We start from the raw sequence: 7,450 nt of genomic DNA, 5'->3' as shown, positions 1-7,450 counted from the left end.
CATACTCAAAGCTAGGAGTTCGGTGTCCGGCGAGCAGAAACGTTCCTTCACAGTAATATGTCGGGGATTGCACCACCGTTCATTCACAAACACTGCAATCCCACCACCCTTCTTCTTACCCCTCAGCCTGACGTCTCTGTCCGCCCGAACCGTCTTGAAGCTGGGTATGGAGGCACTGTGTTCCGGGAAGTCCGGTTGCAGCCATGTCTCCGTAAAGCAGAAAATGCTGCTGTCCCGGTACTCCCTCTGGGTCCGAATCAGTGCCCACAACTCGTCCATCTTATTTCCCAAAGACCTCACGTTCCCGGTGATGATCGACGGGACAGATGATTTAAATCTCCACCTCTTTGCTCCGGCTCTACACCCGCGGCATCTCCTCCTGAGCTCCTCCAGGATAACAGGCCTAGATCCGGGCAGGTATCCTGTATAGGAGAGCGCTAGCAGCTGATCGCATGTGTACATAAACACAAACACCATTCCGCTCAGCACAGCCCCCCCATTACAAAAAGCGATAGGGTCATTAAAAAGTAATCTATCATGGCAAGCAACAACTTTAAAAAAAAAAAAAAAAAAAAGAAAATCTAACGAGCTGCTGCAACAAGCTGCCACTCGGCTGGTGTCATATTGGATTTTTAGCATGGTTGTGAAGAAGGTAGTTCTTGTAGTTTCACAGATCTCTATTTGAAGGTTAGATGTTGGGAAACTGACTCCATTGTCTTGAAACAGCATGCTGCCTGATTCAACTCTCATTTCGTTGGGCTCCAATTTGTTTATTAAAATGGTAATATTGCATAACAGTATTGTGTTTTAGTTTATAAATCCTGAAAAATTTGCACATTCAATTGTTTAGAAACTGCTTGTCCAATTTAAGGTTGCAATAGTTTAAAGCCAATTCTGGAATGCAGAAGATGTAAGGCAAGCTATATCTTGGATGGGCCATTAAGCAGTCTTAGAGCAATCACAAATTAATGACAGTTTTGTTTAACCAGTTCACCTGTAACACATTGTTTGGCTGTAGCAAGAAAGCACAGTGTCATGTTTTACGGGTGTATTAACTACACTCTAACATGAATAAAGACACAATGGATTGTTTTCCCTTTCTTTACTGAACCACATGCAGCCACAACTCTTCTACACTTCCTGTACATATTACCTGGCCAACCAAACTAACACATGCTACTATTAGTGGCCTATTAACACTTATCCCTGAGTTTTCACAATATTCAATACACAACTCCCCCCCTCTCAATAAAAGAAATCTAAGCCAAGCAATACCACTGTCACCAAAAGCTACACCTGTCACCAACAAACAACCCTTAGCAATGACATAATTGCAAGTCCCTTTGCATGACGTCTTTGCCTCGGTTGTATTCCAAATCCTATAAAGTAAGACGGTCTGGGGGTTTCCGTGTACGAGTAGAGTAACGTTTCTCCTCACAAGTTGGGATAGGTGTTTGTGGCACTTCCTGTGAAGACATCGCAGCGTCTTGTGTTGGAGTTGTGTCACTGCCGTCGGAAGGAGCAACAGTAGAGGTGAACGGCACATTTCCTGGAACATTTTCCAAAGGAAAATCTGTCTTTCTCAACTGATCAATATTTCATCTCCAGGTGGTGTCTGGTCCTATCTCTACTGTGTAAGAAAGTGGTCCTGTTCTTTCTTTTACTTTCGCAGGCATCCACTTGTGATCCCCGCAGTAGTCCCTAGTGAGCACACTCTCACCAATTTCCAACTCCTGTACCAGTCCATCTCTTCGCAATTGTCTCAATTGGTTGTCCTACACAACCCACTTTACCTTCGGTTGCAACAAGTCCTGCCTTGAACATAAAGGTCTTCCCAAGAAGAAGATACCTGGCATTTGATTCATGATAGCATGTGTTGTGTTACAATACACAAACAAAAACCTTTGCAACTTATAGGTCAATGTAATCTTGTCACCCACCATGGCACGCAGCGCATTCGTCAAACTTTTACAAATTGCACCACTAATCCATTTGTAGCAGGATGTATGGGGCAGAAGTCACATGCCTGATCCCATTCTTTTTCAGAAAGATCTGGAACTCCTCAGATACAAACTGGGGCCCATTGTCACTCACCAGTTGTTCTGGGACACCAGTCCTCGCAAAAAGTTCTCTCAACACTATTATAGTTTGGGTAGCGGTTGTGGACAACATGCTAAACACTTCTGACCACCTTGAACATGCATCAACAACCACCAGAAACAAAACAAAAAAAAAAAAAAAAAAAAAACACTAAAACAAAGGCAACTAGACTTGCATGAGTTTTCTTTTATTTAATTAATTAATTAATTAATTAATTTAATAATAAAACTTTCACCCTTCATCCAATTGGCTTCTTCAGTTCTAAAAGACAAGAGTGAGAGGGGGGGAGTTCTGGTTTTTAAACTTGGAACATCTATGGGTGGAGCCCATTTGAGACTCACATGACGGGGGTCTGTTAATGACCCAATAATCACCTGCCAATTAGAGGATGTTATTGAAATTAACCTGGGTGGTGTCCTGTTTTTCTACAATTAGCAGTACTTAACAACCCATTAATGGGCAGAACCACCAGACCCAAGGTGTAAATGGGTGTGAAACTTTTTGGGGACAGATGCTAAGACTATATTATATATGGTTGATAAATTGTATCTCAGTCCACCTCCCCTGTTCAGAGAGGGGTTTTCCAATTTTACATAGATGGCTTCCTTCACTCCTCTTTCAAACCATCTGTCTTCTCTGGCTAAAATATGTACATTGTTATCCTCAAAAGAATGTCCCTTGTCCTTCAGGTGTAGGTGGACTGCTGAGTCCTGACCTGAAGAACTAGCTCTCCTGTGTTGAGCCATGCGTATATGAAGGGGTTGTTTTGTTTCACCAATATACAGGTCTGTGCATTCCTCAATGCACTGAACTGCATAAACTACATTGCACTGCTTTTGATTAAGTGTTTTGTCTTTGGGGTGAACAAGTTTCTGCCTCAGAGTGTTGCTGGGCTTGAAGGAACCATAGGAACCACCCTCTCCCATTGGTTCAGGTACGTGGATGACACTTGGGTTAAAATTAAAGTGCAGAGGTGGAATCCTTCACACAGCACATCAATGAAGTTGACAGCAACATCAAGTTCACTCGGGAGGACATCAGTGGGAATTGTTTGGCCTTTTTAGACTGTGCAGTGGATGTGGAGGAGGACAGAAGCCTCAACATTGAAGTGAATAGAATAAAATAGAATAGAACTTTATTTGCCATTTGTACACATACACATGGTCCAGGCACATAGGAATTCTTGAGCGATGCTGAGAGAGTCAAATGTAAAAACGTGTACACAATAAATACTCTAAAACTTCAATAAATAAAGCTACAATAACTACAGTAAAAGAGGGAGTTAATTCCAAAAAAGGAGAAAATATTTAAAAAAGGAGGGAAGCAAATACTTTAAGGGGAGGGAGGGGCAGGAATAAAATAACATAATACACACGAAGTACACAGTTAAACATCCCATACACAGTAAAGACTACAATAATACTGTTAATAGTAATATTAACAGGCTAATGGTTAATGTTAATATTAATGCTCTGATGGTTATTGCACATATTATTTCACCCATAGAGGTTAAATATTGCACTTTGTATGAGATAGCCGAAATCTTAAATCAGTCCTTATGTAGTTAATGCCATGAGTCTCACTGTGGCAGGGAAGAAGCTGTTGTAAAACCATGTTTTGTGTGTGATTATGCTGTCCACTCTGCTGTGCCTCAGATTGTAAACGGACGTTTTGTACCTGAAGAAAAGGTGAGCTGGGTGATGTATGTCGCCAATGATTTTCTGGGCTTTTTTTCTTGCAGCGTTGTGTAAATGTTGTCCATAGATGGAAGATCAGTCCCAATGATCCTCTCTGCTGTGTTCACCACGCTCTGGAGGGCCTTCCTCTCTGCCGGGGTGGTGTTGCCATACCAGACAGTGATGGCACTAGGCAGTAGTAAGGATGCTCTCTACGAGTCCTCTGTAGGCTTGTGGGAGGGGATAGAGGCTCACTCCAAGCCTTTTTGAGCAATCTGATAAAGTACAGCCGTTTCTGAGCCTTTTTCACTATGGCAGCAGTGTTTACAGTCCAGCTCAGATTCGATGGCACCTGAAGCCCCAGGAACTTGTGACTGTCAGCCTTCTCCACCTCAGTCCCTCTGATGATGAGAGACTGCGGGGGTGGGGGATTTCTTCCTGAAGTCTATGATTAATCAGAATCAGAATGAGAACGAGCTTTATTGCCAGGTATATTCGCACATACAAGGAATTTGTCTTGGTGATAGGAACTTCCACAGCACAGACAGAATGACAGTGATAAGACAGATGAGAAGATAGAATATGTGAATAAGGGATGAATAATATATAAAAATATAAAGTACCCAGTATTATATACAAAAATAGTCACTAGTTACAAATGCAAGGGAGTGTGAGTAAGATATGTGATAAAAAGTTATAAATATAAATAGCATTATGTATTGCACTGGTTTACTCTCTGGGGGGGGGGGGGGGGGGGGGGGGATTTAGCTGTTCATGAGGTAGATGGCCTGAGAAAAGAAACTTTTCTTGTGCCTGGCTGTCCTGGTGCTGAGTGCTCTGTAGCGCCGGCCAGATGGCAAAGGTTCGAAGAGGAAGTGGCCTGGATGTGAGGGGTCTAGAATGATTTTGCTAGCCCTTTTACTGACTCTGGACGAGTGCAGTTCTTGGAGAGCTGGGGGGGGATATGCCGATGATTCTTCCAGCAGTCCAAACTATCTGCTGTAATCTTCTGATGTCTGATTCCGTAGCTGAGCCAAACCAGACAGTTATAGAGGTGCAGAGGACAGACTCGATGACTGCGGAGTAGAATTGCATCAGTAGCTCCTGTGGCAGGTTGAACTTCCTCAGCTGGCGAAGGAAGTACAACCTCTGCTGGGCCTTCTTCACAATGGAGTCGATGTGGAGCTCCCACTTCAGGTCCTGCGAGATGGTGGTGTTCAGGAACCTGAATGACTCCACTGTTGCCACACTGCTGTTCATGATGGTGAGTGGGGATAATGCTGAGGTGTTTCTCCTAAAGTCCACAATCTCCTCCACTGTTCTGAGCGTGTTCAGCTCCAGGTTGTTATGGCTGCACCAGACAGCCAGCTCTTGGACCTCCTGTCTGTAACCAGACTCGTCACCATCCCGGATGAGGCCAATGAGTGTGGTGTCGTCTGCAAACTTCAGGAGTTTGACAGAGGGATCTTTAGCGGTGCAGTCGTTGGGGTACAGGGAGAAGAGCAGTGGGGAGAGCACACATCCCTGGGGGGCGCCAGTACTGATTGTGCGAGTATTGGATGAGAATTTTCCCAGCCTCACTATCTGCTGCCTGTCTGTCAGAAAGTTGGTGATCCACTGACAGATGGAGGTAGGCACAGAGAGTTGGGTTAATTTGGACAGGAGGAGGTGGGGGATGATGGTGTTGAAGGCTGAGCTGAAGTCCACGAACAGGATTCTCGCATAAGTCCCTGGTTTGTCCAGATGTTGCAGGATGTAGTGCAGTCCCATGTTGACTGCATCATCCACAAACCTGTTTGCTCAATAAGCAAACTGCAGGGGGTCCAGCGATGTCCTTCAGGTAGTCCAACACTAGTTTTTCAAGGTCTGTAGTCATTAAGTCCTGTGATTTTGGGTTTCTTTGGGATGGGGATGATGGTGGAGCATTTGAAGCAGGAAGGAACTTTGCACATCTCCAGTGATCTGTTGAAGATCTTTGTGAAGATGGGGCCAGCTGGTCAGCACAGGTTTTTAGGCAGGCTGGTGAGACACCGTCTGGGCCTGGTGCTTTCCTTGTCTTCTGTTTGACAAAGACCTGATGCACCTCCTCTTCACAGATCAAAGGTGCAGGAGGGAGGAAGGTGGGGGTTGCTGGAGGTGTTAATTGATTCGTGGAGAGAGGGTCTGAATGGTTGCGAGACAGGGTTTATCAAATCTGCAATAAAACTCATTCAAATCGTCGGCTAGTTGTTGAGTTGACACGGTGCTGGGGGGTGGTGTCTTGTAATTTGTGATGTCTTTCAGGCCTTTCCACACTGATGCAGGGTTGTTGGCTGAAAACTGTTTCTTCAGCTTTTCAGAGTAGTTTCTCTTAGCCACTCTGATCTCCTTTGCCAGTGTGTTTTTGGCCTGTTTATACAAGACTCCGTCCCCGTTCTTGTAGGTGTCTTCTTTGTCCTGACGAAGCTGTCTGAGTTTTGCAGTGAACCACAGTTTGTCATTGTTGTATGTTAAACGAGTCCTGGTAGGGATGCACATATCCTCACAGAAACTGATATATGATGTTGCAGAGTCTGTTAGCTCATCCAGATCAGTAGCAGCAGCCTCAAAAACACTCCAATCGGTGCACTCGAAGCAGGCTTGTAAGTCCTGCTCTGCTTCCCCAGTCCATCTTTTAACAGTTCTTATTACAGGTTTAGCTGATTTCAGTTTCTGCCTGTAGGTCGGTATAAGATGAACCAAGCAGTGATCAGAGAGCCCCAAAGCTGCCCGGGGGACAGAGTGATATGCATCCTTTACTGTGGTGTAGCAGTGGTCCAGTATATTACTGTCTCTGGTGGGACATGTAATATGCTGTCTGTATTTTGGCAGTTCACGGGAGAGATTTGCTTTATTAAAGTCCCAGAGAATAATTATAACAGAGTCCGGGTATTGTTGCTCTGTGTCTGTGATCTGGTCGCCCAGCTGTTGCAGCGCTGTGTTCACGAACGCTTGCGGTGGAATGTAAACACTTACGAGGATGAACGAGGAAAATTCCCACGGCGAGTAGAAAGGCTTACAGTTGATGAAGAGCGCTTCTAGGTCGGGACAGCACATCTTCTTCAACGCTGTCACATCTGTACACCACCTTTCGTTGATGTAGAAGCATGTCCCACCGCCCCGTGATTTCCCCGCTGATTCCGCGTCGCGATCCGCTCTGAACAGCTGGAAGCCCGGCAGATGTAGCGTGCTGTCCGGGATGGCTCCATTCAGCCAGGTTTCCGTGAAACACAGAGCAGCAGAGTTTAAAAAGTCCTTGTTTCTTTGGGACAGGAGAAAAAGTTCGTCCATTTTGTTGGGTAAGGAGCAGAGGTTCGCCAGACGGATACTAGGCAGCGCTGTTCTAAAGCCACGCTTTCGGAGCTTGATTAGCGCACCGGCTCGCTTTCCACGCTTGCGCGTCTTGGAGCGCTTGAGCAGCGCGGCTGCACCTCTGACTACAATGTCCAGCAAAACGTCAGAATAGTTGAAAACCGGTAAAATGTTGGATGGTGTGTACTGCCCAATGTTTAGCAGTTCTTCCCTGGTAAAACTAATTGTAGGAGTATAACTAAAGACAGGGCAAACTAACAAAAACAGTAAAACAACTGTGGAGCTCCACACCGAGGCGGCCGTTCGCAGCGCCATATTTTTAGTTTATTAACTCCCTCATCTTG

The sequence above is a fragment of the Scleropages formosus genome, chromosome 3, assembly GCF_900964775.1.
Source record: "Scleropages formosus chromosome 3, fSclFor1.1, whole genome shotgun sequence".
NCBI lineage: Eukaryota > Metazoa > Chordata > Actinopteri > Osteoglossiformes > Osteoglossidae > Scleropages > Scleropages formosus.
This window is presented reverse-complemented; position numbering follows the sequence as displayed.